A 253-nucleotide genomic window follows, 5' to 3' on the forward strand; every position below is an offset into this window, starting at 1 on the left:
GGCTACTGAATAGAGGACAGAGTCAGAGTAAATCCTCTCTCTGCTCTTTCTTTGTAAAGCCCAGAAGTTGAAGTATACTAAAAGCAGAGGTAACGGAGGGGTATAAGTATGATGTTTTCCCTTGTAATTATCAGCAAAGCTGTAGTCAAGTCCTACAAGTTTAACAGAAAAGTTGTACAGAAGAAAATTTGCTGTGAAGGTTTTAATGTGTTTCCTCTGGAGAACGCAGTTTTTCATGTTTCATTTAGTTCTC

This window comes from Charadrius vociferus, unplaced genomic scaffold (assembly GCF_000708025.1).
Source record: "Charadrius vociferus isolate BGI_N301 unplaced genomic scaffold, ASM70802v2 scaffold276, whole genome shotgun sequence".
Taxonomy (NCBI): domain Eukaryota; kingdom Metazoa; phylum Chordata; class Aves; order Charadriiformes; family Charadriidae; genus Charadrius; species Charadrius vociferus.